This window comes from Pongo abelii, chromosome 19, assembly GCF_028885655.2.
Source record: "Pongo abelii isolate AG06213 chromosome 19, NHGRI_mPonAbe1-v2.0_pri, whole genome shotgun sequence".
NCBI classification, from domain to species: domain Eukaryota; kingdom Metazoa; phylum Chordata; class Mammalia; order Primates; family Hominidae; genus Pongo; species Pongo abelii.
In genome coordinates, this window is record NC_072004.2 from 25403138 (window position 1) to 25413617 (window position 10480).

A 10480-nucleotide genomic window follows, 5' to 3' on the forward strand; every position below is an offset into this window, starting at 1 on the left:
GCCTGCTGAGAACATTCAGCTCCAGGATTTTGTGTGAATGTAAGTGGTTTAGTGGTAGGGTGGGAACCTGAAGGCCATCCCTGGGTTGGGTGATTCTCCAGAGGGACCCAGAGAACTCCACCAAGCTGACCTAAGCCCTTGAAAGTCAAACAGATTACTGCATGTCCCAATGCCTGCACTATAGCTCACTTGTTGGAATAAACTGCCCAAGAAAAATGGGGGTACGTGGTTACATTATCAGAGGCATCCCAGGTGGATCCTGGAGACATGGACAGTACCCATAGTCACGAAGCTGACAGCTGGAAGAAGCCTGTCTGGTTCAACCCCTGTCTGGCATATTCCTTCCTTCTCCATCCTCACTTTCTACCCCTCACAGGGACAGAATTTACAGCTTACCAAGCCAGGCCATTGCACTTTTGGACAATTCTACTAAATGGATTTTCCTCATGCCATCGCATAACTGCTACCTGCCACCAGAACCTTAGAAATACATGGTTTTCCATCAAGCACTCATGGAACATGTCACTGTGGGCACTTCTAGGGGGGATTCATGATGGATCCTTCATGATCAACTAAATGTAAAACAAACTCCCAGGTAACAGAACCATTTCAGCTATTAAATAAAATCATCTGTATTAACCTAGTTTAATTATGAGGGACATCTCTCCCAACATTATATATATATATATATATATATTTTTTTTTTTTTTCTTTTTCTGAGACAGGGTCTCACTCTGTCACCCAGGCTGGAATGCAGTGGTGCCATCACAGCTCACTGCAGCCTCAACCTTCCAGGGCTCAAGCAATCTTCCCACCGCAGCTTCCTGACTAGCTGGGACTATAGATGAATGCGACTATGCCCGGCTAAATTTTTAAAAACTTTTTGCAGGAGCAGGGTTTTGCCATGTTGCCCAGGCTGGTCTCCAACTCCAGTGCTCAAGCAATTTGCCTGCCTTGGCCTTCCAAAGTATTGAAATTACAGAATAAGCCACTGTGCCTCCAACATAATCATATTTTTTTTTAAAGAATAGTTGGTATTTGGGGGCCGGGTATGGTGGCTTACCCCTGTAATCCCAGCACTTTGGGAGGCAGAGGCAGGTGGATCACTTCAGGTCAGCAGTTCGAGACCAGCCTGGCCAACATGGTGAAACCCATCTCTACTAAAAGTACAAAAATTAGCCAGGTGTGGCGCACACCTGTAGTCCCAGCTACTCGGGAGGCTGAGGCAAGTGGATTGCTTGAACCCGGGAGTCAGAAGTTGCAGTGAGTGGAGATTGTGCCACTGCATTCCAGCCTGGGTGACAGAGCAAGACTCCATAAAAGAAAAATAGTTGGTATTTACACCTTTCTTTCTGAAAATCATTGATAGTGGCCACATTCATCTGTTGAGGTTTTATATGAAAACAAAACCTTATACCATTGTGTGGGGAGAGGTGCTAACTGTCCTCTTTGTGGTGGGGTGAATATAGCTTCAGCACACACAGCAGCTGTTTTGGGTTCTCAAGAAGGGAGGCCCAAAGTAGTTCAATCGTAACCTATTACGATTTCTCTCAGAAACGCAGCCCAGCTGCTCCCTTCCCTCAGGGGAGTTTGTGACCTTGCTACTCACAGCGTGGTCCATGAACCAGCAGCACTGGGGTCACCTGAAGCTTGTGTGAAATGTGGCATCCCAGGCCTGCTGCACCACGTGCATCAAAAGCACACATATTCTTCCTTTTGCTGAGAGGGAGGAGGGACGGCAGCACAGGAGCAAAGCCATCACTGTGACTGCCGTTAGGGACAGTGCCAGAGCACCCAGCCCCAAGCCCCACCACCACCACCCCATTTGCTTAATTACAGAATTTATTTGAAATTAAAAATCCCTGCTCCCTAAATACCCACCCTCTCCTCTGGCTTTCTTTTTAGCTGAGGTGGCTGTTCTGGCCTCTTCTTTCACTCATTCCTGGCAGCACAGCAATCCCTGCAAGTTACTCAGACCCTCAGGACTCCTCATTCAAGTGTAGTGGAGGATGATGCAGATGGCAGGGAAAACCAAAGAAAGCTCAGGTGGCCCATCATGGCTGCCATCAGTGGAAGAATGTCTGTATTTAACACTGAACCTTAGTAATGACATGCTCTCTCCTTGTCCCGGACCTTCATTTTAAAATAGAGCATTCAGGTGGGAGCGGAACCACAGGGGCACTTCGATCCTGAACCTGCTCTGGGCGGGCGGTGGCTCTAGCCTTTGGGATTTTGTCTTCATTTACTTTTTTTTGAGATGGAATCTTGCTCTGTCACCCAGGCTGGAGTGCAGTGGCATAATCTCGGCTCACTGCAACCTCCATCTCCTGGGTTCAAGCAATTCTCCTGCCTCAGCCTCCTGAGTAGCTGGGATTACAGGTGCACGCCACCATGTCCAGCCTTTTGTATTTTTTACATACAAATCTCCTGAAGTGTTGGGATTACAGGCATGAGCCACCATGCCTGGCCTGTCCTCATTTATTTAAAGAGCAGTTACTCATCCCCAGTTCCCCATAGATAGTGGCCAACTTCTTTGAAATCCAGAGACATTTTATAATGCTCAACTCTTTTTTCACCAATTCTGTTTCTAAAATAAGTGTCACTCAGGATGGATGTGCTTTTAGAGAAACACTGTGACAAAGACCGTTTGCTCCAGAGGAAGGACCGGCAGTGGCCCCAGGCTGTGGCTCCAGCATCACTTAAGACAGTGTGAACATTTGGACACAATTAAAAAGAGGACACTTAATCAGAGAGCACACTTACCAAGTCAAGGGGCAGGAAAGCAGGGAGGCGGGAGGTGCGGGACCCCACGTGGGACAGGCAGCTGTGTGTTGTTGATACCGCCTTCCTGCCATGGCTTTCCTACACCAGCAGAGAGAAAGCCCATTTCTGCTCTCTGCTGCAAGGCTCTCTGGATGGAAGGTCTAGTTCCACAGGAAAGAAATCCTGGTGGCTGAGGCGTGGCTGTGCACAGCCTGGATGGCTCAGCCTGTGGCCGGTAGGCACCCAGGGCCCCTGGTGGGGGTCTCACCTGCTTGGGATGGACTCAGCTCCCAGGCTGCAGCCACCACTGCCATTTCAAAGGTGAGAAGGAACTGTCTGTGTGGACCTCTCATCCCGCACAGTGAGGGAGGCGGGAGCTGGGTGGTGCAGGGAATTAGGAAAGGCAAACCTGGGACCTGCTATGCCCTGCAGTGCCGTTTCCAGAGGAGAGCAGCCCGGGATGGCAGACGTTTGCATTTGGATGTTAGAAATGCTCTTCCCGGCCGGGCATGGTGGCTCACAGCTGTAACCCCAGCACTTTGGGAGGCCGTGGCGGACAGATCACGAGGTCAGGAGATGGAGACCATCCTGGCTAACATGGTGAAACCCCGTCTCTACTAAAAATACAAAAAATTAGCCAGGTGTGGTGGCGGGTGCTGTAGTGCCAGCTACTCTGGAGGCTGAGGTAGGAGAATGGCGAGAACCTGGGAGGCGGAGCTTGCAGTGAGCCGAGATCGTGCCACTGCACTCCAGCCTGGGTGACAGAGCAAGACTCTGTTTCAAAAAAAAAAAAAAAAAGGAAATGCTCTTCCTGACTTTTCACAGCTGACTGAAGCACCCGGTTCTTGGCCTGTGTCTTTTCCTCACCTGTATATATTCAACTATATTCAATCAACAAGCTTAACATTGAGAATCAAGAGAAGCCCAGGACCTGGGGAGCCCGGGACCCCCTTCAGCATCCACTGTGCTTGGGATGGGGCTCCCAACCCCGCCTCAAGTCACCTGTTGTTCTCCTGCCCCAAAGGATCTGGCACACCAAGCGATGCTTCCATTTGGCCACTGCCTTTATGGGAAGGGACAGTGGTCTCTCCTTGGTGCCAGTGTTAGAAGGAAGAATTGGCGCTCACTCGGCCCTGCTGTGTGTGGGAGTCTCCTCTGCACCCCGCCCTATCTTGTCACCCAGCACCACTGGGTTGAGCAATACCAGACTTTGTTTCCAGGCTTTTGACAATAAACAGAACAGTCTCCCTCAGCCTTTCACACCACATAGACCCCTCAGGATGAATTGCTCGAGCAGCTCCCGCTGATGCTGGGCCTTGGGAAGAGAGGGTCAGTGGGGAGGGCCTGCCCCTGAGCTGAGAGGTCCCTTTATAAAGGCAAGTCCGAGCCCCAGAGATTTGGGGGTCAGCAGGGGAGACAGCAGGGCTGAAGGCGTAGAGGGGGCACCCTGCACTTTATATCTGGGGCAATTCAACAACAAAGGTGCCAGGTATGTGGACACACACCTAGAGGAAGAGTGCTATGCACCCTCAAAGCCTGGTCTGAGGCTCAGCAAACCAGCCCTTCTGGGAAGCTTGTTAGAAAGTCCAACTCTCAAGTCCCTCTCCACCCCTGGTGCCCCAGAACCTTCAGTCTTACCTAGCCCTGGGTGACTCCTCTGCTCCTGAGGTCTGGGACGAGCTGCCTGCAGCACTGGCTCTCAATCTGCCTGATTGTCAGCACCACCTGGAGAGCCAGAGAAGTTCTGAAAAGACAGATCTCTGGGTGCTTCCATCCCTGGGATTGTGACTCAGTAAGTAAGGGGTGAAGCACAATAATTCATATCTATGTTTTTAAAGCTCCCCCAGAGTTCTGGATGCTTAGCCAGCCTGGGGACCCTCTCTCGGCTCTTCGGGTATCTTACAGGTAAAAAAGATGTCATTGTAAGCTTTTATCCTTGGAAACACATTCATTCCAAACATATCAAAAGAACTTACTAGGCCGTGTGCAGTGGCTTATGCCTGTAATCCCAGAGCTTTGGGAGACCCAGGTGGGCGGATCACTTGAGCCCAGGAGTTTGAGAACAGCCTTGACCTCCTTGACTTCTAGGGAGTTTATGAGGGACCTGGAGGCTGTCAGAGTGGTTTTTTGTTCCCCTTTGTGTACAGTTTTGAGTTCATTGTGTACGTATTATGATTTGGAATAGGATCATATAAATATTTCAGGTCCTAAAATAGCTGTGACAGTGTCACTAACCTGCCCCTGAGCTGAACATCCACACCCCCACTGCCATTTATTCCTCCAGTCATGTGAGGGAGGATGGGAGTCTGTGTGAATGTCTTTCTCACTCGCATTCAAAGATCATATCTACCTGTCTCATCTGTCAAGAGTGTAGAGTTTGTTGTGATGGTGTATTCAAAATAGACGAAACGTGTGGTCATTGTACTTGGCAAACAGCTTTTCACATCAGGATGCTTCCGCCCCCGGCTCAGGGCTGGTCCAACTTTGTGAGGAATGCGGCTGCGTGCAGGTGTCCAGTCTGCCACCCTCAGCCCCGCACCTGCAGTGTTAGAAAAGCCATGCTGTGGGCACCCAGCGCCGGTGACATGGGGAATGTGGAATAATGAATACTTAATTCACATGTGCTTATAGAAAAAATTTTATACAATAAAAATAACCAATTGTGAGATTTACATCTTTTTCTGTCACTATATATAAAAGGAATCAAGAATTTTCATGCAGCTTCCAGGTATTCTTGAGACTGGTATATCGTTTCTTTTTGAAAAGTGCATTATTGCATAAAAACACCTAGATAAACATATTTTTGTGTATTTATAAGCATATTTTAGCTCAAAAATATCAATAGTATACACAATTTCAGCACAGTTTGGGAAATGCTGATGTATATGATAATAATGTGTTGTGTGGGATGATTTAAAATTATATCAGGCTATTAGGAGCCCAATATAGTGATCCAAATTGAGATCATCTTGTCTAGTATTCTTTAAAATGGCAAAACATCAAATCTAGAAAATAGATAAGAAAGGAATTTTAAGATAAAAGTACAACTGATTTTCTATTTTTACAAAAATCATTATTGATTTTCAAAAATATATTTTAGAATTCAAGCTGTTAATTTAAACAGTGCTTATTTAATAATATAGTGAACAAAACTGGCTATAAGAAAAAACGCCTCGTCTTGCTGTCCCCAATTCTTGCAGCTTTTCAAAGTTTCAGAATTTTGTAAAATATTTTGAATAGCCCAGACTTTCTGAAAATGGGTGTAGCCTTTCAAAGTATTAGAATTGAGAAGCTTTTAAATGCCAATCTTATTTTATAAAGTGTTGACTTTTCACTGTAGACTAATAGTGAACAGTTTGTAAAGAAATGTAAATAAAAAATGTAAATAAATAAAATAGGCTTATTAGTTTTCAAAAAATTTATTTAAAAGGACGGGGCAATGTTGATTGGAGTAAGGAAATATTTGAAAATGTGTTTTGTGAAAGAAATCAACACACACCAACACACACGCGTGCCTCAAAAGCGAAACTCCAACAATGCAGCTGTTGTTCCTTTGCAGCAATATTTATCTCACCTTGAGTGAGTGAGGGCCATGCTGCTTGAAAGTGTAATAACTTAAACACCTTGCCAATGTCTGTGATTAAAAACTAAGCTCTACTCAGCTCATGTAATGCCCCTGACCTCCACCAGAGAGAGATTCTTGGTTATTCTTTGGGGGCAAATATGTCCATGGATCAGTGGATCAGGGACTGTTGAATCAGATATGTGTCCCTCTCTACATGTCATGGTTTGTAGAGATCAAAAATTTCCCTGAAAACACCCAGGTTTATGAAGCCAGGTGATCAGCCAGCTCTGAGGCCTAACTAGGGAGGCCAGAATCCTGCTCCCAGGACAGGGCTGGGATGGGGACGTCTGTGGTGATGTCATCTCCAGCTGTGAGCTCCAGAGCAATGCTGTCTGGGATGAGGGTCTGGGGCATCCTGAGCTCCTGGAGAAAGCTGGGTGCAGTTAAGAGCTCTATGAAGATTGTATGTGGTGGCAACGCTGCTGGGATAACCCATGGGTAGCCTAGAGAAGAAGTACTGTTTCCCACTGCAGGTGAACGTGAATTAAGGAAGAGAGGCTATTGAAATAGGCACTGAACAGAACATTATAGCCGAATCTATAACAGCAAAATATTTACCAGTTGTTGATTGGATGGGGTCAGTAAGTTCCATAATACTGGGTGTTGGGTATGGGGTCTTAATGAAAGGATTACAATGTTAAGGTTGTAGTAATCCACCGTGAAGCACCATTTATTTTTTTCCAGGCTTAAGCACAGGCAAGACTGAGCTGTCAAATGGAGAAGCAGTAGAGAGAATCACCCTTTTATTAATTAGGTTTTATATATTAAGTTTTAAACTTGAAGGTCCTGTACATCTGAATTGTGTCTCTCCCAAAATTACATACTGAAACCCTTACCCCAATACCTCAGAATATGTCTGAATTTACAGATACAGCCTTTAAAGGGTGTGGTTAAGTTCAAGTGAGACCATTAAGTTGGGCCCTAATCCAACATGACAGGTGTCGCTATAAAAGAAGAAATTTGGAGACATAAAGAGACCTCAGTGCTGGGTGTGCTCATAGGAAAGGTCATTTCAGGTCGGGAGAGAGGCCTCAGAGAAACCAAATACCCCACACCTTGGTCTTGGAATTCCAGCCTCCAGAACAGTGAGAAAATAAATTTCTAATGTTAAAGTCACCCAGTGTCTGGTAGCCCTAGCAGACTAACACATCTTGCTATAACTTACGTAGAGTCATATTAACTATTTTAACTGGGGACATGCAAGGTCCAACTTGTCTCATAGTTATAGCAATATTAACTATTTTTATTGGGGACCCCCAAGGTCCAAGCCAATTTGTAAGTGCCAAAGACTTAATTGAATCATATCTATTATTCATTGTGTTAGAGCATGTTTTAGGGCAATGAGTATTATGCCTGTGCAAAATTTAGGCAAAGCTACAGTTAAAATAAAGCATGGCTATTTTTCCCCTATAGTTATTTTGCCAGGATTACAGGCATTGCAGTGTTTAAATTTACTGAGATTCGCAGGTACAACTGTAACTTGAGTCCCAGCATTGACTAAGTTCATGAAGCTTTGTCAATTGGTGCATTTTAACATTTGTTAATCTGAAGCCCATGCTGCACAGGCACAAAAGCCAATCACGGCCCCTTTTATCTCTTTGTCATATAAATCCTTATAGTAAATTTTGTGTTTCCAATTGGGTCAAGTTATGGACCTTTGTTTTATTACATATTTATGGTACTGGGAAGGGGCACTGTTCCAGGCCCCAACAGAGAATTCTTGGATCTCGTGCAAGAAAGAATTTGAGACAAATCCATAAAGTGAAAGCAAGTTTATTAGAGAAAGTAAAGGAATAAGACAATGGCCTCTCCAGTGGCCAAGCACGGAGGCTCATGCCTGTAATCCCAGCACTTTGGGAGGCCGAGGAGGTGGACGGATCACCTGAGGTCGGGAGTTTGAGATCAGCCTGATCAACATAGAGAAACCCTGTCTCTACCAAAAATATTAAAATTAGCTGGGTGTGGTGGCGGGCACCTGTATTCCCAGCTACTCAGGAGTCTGAGGCAGGAGAATCACTTGAACCCAGGAGATGGAGGTTGCAGTGAGCTGAGATCGCATCATTGCACTCCAGCCTGGGCAACAAGAGTGAAACTCTGTCTTAATAATAATAATAATAATAATAATAATAATAATAATAATAATAAAAAAGAATGGCCACTCCATAGGCAGAGCATGGAATGGGGTGCTCAACTGCTTGTACTTATTGTTACTTTTTGATTATATACTAAACAAGCAGTGGATTGTCCATGAGTTTTCCAGGAAAGGTGTGGGCAATTCCTGGAATTGAGGGTTCCTCCCCCTTTTAGACCGTATAGGATAACTTCCTGACATTGCCATGGCATTCATAAACTCTCATGGTGCTGGTGAGAGTGTCTTTTAGCATGCTAATGCATCATAATTAGCGTGTAATGAGCAATGAGGACAACCAGATGCCACTTTCATCACCATCTTGGTTGTGGCTGGCTTCTTTACCGCAACCTGTTTTATCAGCAAGGTCTTTGTGACCCGTATCTTGAGCTGACCTACTATCTCATCCTGTGACTTAGAACGCCTACTTTCCTGGGAATGCAGCCCAGTAGGTCTCAGCCTTATTCAAGATTCTCCAGGCTTGAGGATGGAGCCTTATTTACCCAGCCCCTATTCAAGATGGAGTTACTCTGGTTCAAAAACCTCTGGCATTTATATTAAAATATATGGAATATATGAAACATTACATTTAGGTAATTTTCAATATTCATTTTATTTTCATCCCTGGTGTCTAGGCCTGCCCTCTCCCCCATTTCTGGGCTTCTGGCTGCCCAAAGCCAAGGTTTTGAGTTACCGTCTCTGGCTGACAACTCAAAGTGTGGACCTTCTAGGGGGCTTGTAGGAAGCAGGGTGTGGGGTGGGGATCACAGGCAGCCCAGCCTCTTTCCCAGGCTCTCCAATCCCCTCTAAGTGGGTGGGATTTACCCTTGGAACCTAGACACCTCCCTTTCCGGCTGCACACACCCCCGCCTGCTGTTCCCTCTAGAAATGCAAAACTCCATCACTGCACACACCTAGATCCCTGCCGCAGAAGAAATCTTTGAAAAATGAAGTGGCTTCCTTTCAGGACAATATCACCATTTATAGTTTCCTGCTATTTACATCATATACAATTTTATCTGAGTTGGGCAGAGTGCAAATGACACTAAAAACCAATGCAAAAGAGAATCAATCAGAAGATTTTTTATCACAGTATCAACCAAAATGCTCAATCTTATATGAAAGAGATATTTTCCCACTTTGTTCTTTCATAATTGTGACTTCTTTCCCTCTGGGTGTATATGTCACACATTTGTATGCATTTTCAAATGGGCTACAATTTGTAATTCCAACTTGGCTTGAAAATGCAATTCCATATCTAGACATGTAGTTAGATAATATTTTTCAGGAAATAGAATATATTTACTATCTGTATCCAATGATTTCACCCATGTTCATTCATGGGCACTCCTGCTACCTTGTGGGGGAAACCAAAAGGGATCGGGGCAAGTGGTGCCCTCAAAGGAGAGACAAGCTCCAATTATTAAAATATTTCAAATCCTCAGGTCTTTGCATACAAAATAATTTAGGACATAATTACTTTTTAGTTGAAATAGCCAAACTTTTTACTTGTGTTATTTTTTAAAACTAAATTTTATTGAGGTATTGATATGGAAAAGAGACAGGGAAATACTGCATAGAAGAGGGTGGCTCCTCAGCAAAAGCCCCACCCTCAAGCCTGGAGACCCATGGCCCTAACTGGGAAGAGGCATTTCTATTTTCGTACCCAAAAAGTTGCCCTTTGGCCCACCACACCCCCATATCCTGTACCCATATAAACCCCAAACCCCAGGCTCCAGGAGCAGATGAAGAGATGAAGAGATGAAGAGAAAAGCAGACAAACAGCAGAATGGTGCGGCAGAGAAAGCAGGAAGATGAGGAACACCTGAATGCTGAGAGGAGTTTAGCTGGGGGTGGTCAGAGAGGATTTTGGCTGCTGGATGGCCAAACTCCAGGGGAAGATCATCTTCCCACTCCATCCCCCTTTCCAGCTCCCCATCCATCCCTACTAAGAGCCACTTCTA